The sequence below is a fragment of the Penaeus monodon genome, chromosome 20 (genome assembly GCF_015228065.2).
Source record: "Penaeus monodon isolate SGIC_2016 chromosome 20, NSTDA_Pmon_1, whole genome shotgun sequence".
NCBI lineage: Eukaryota > Metazoa > Arthropoda > Malacostraca > Decapoda > Penaeidae > Penaeus > Penaeus monodon.
In genome coordinates, this window is record NC_051405.1 from 25,948,728 (window position 1) to 25,949,203 (window position 476).

Consider the following 476-nt stretch of genomic DNA (forward strand, 5'->3'; position numbering starts at 1 on the left):
GTTTACTACTGCAGTGTAAGTGTCTAAATTAAATAAGAAAGTAAGATGTGCAATATCACAGCTATCCGTATATAGTATAAGCATCCTTCAAATTACCTTTTGATAGCTGAGAAGATATTCTATCAACAATAAATGACTTAGATTCCTGCAGTCGGTCAGGTATGATAAGCCGCCGTAAAGTGCTCTGTGCATTGCAACATTGCAAAGCCTATTCGTAAATGAAAAGAGGATTCCTGTTGTAACATACGTTTTATAATTTTTCTACAGATAGAATAATGTAATGAATTTTGTTATGTTCTTGTTTTCCGTTATTGATTTATCTGCCTGAGCAAGTATAACTCATGATCATAATCTAATCTGTTTTATATCATCTGCTCTGATACCATGTTTTATATCATTTCCATAATTGGTTTGGTTATCTTTAGCACAATTAAAAATAGTATGGTGAGAGTGATTTCCAAACGTTTTCGTCATTT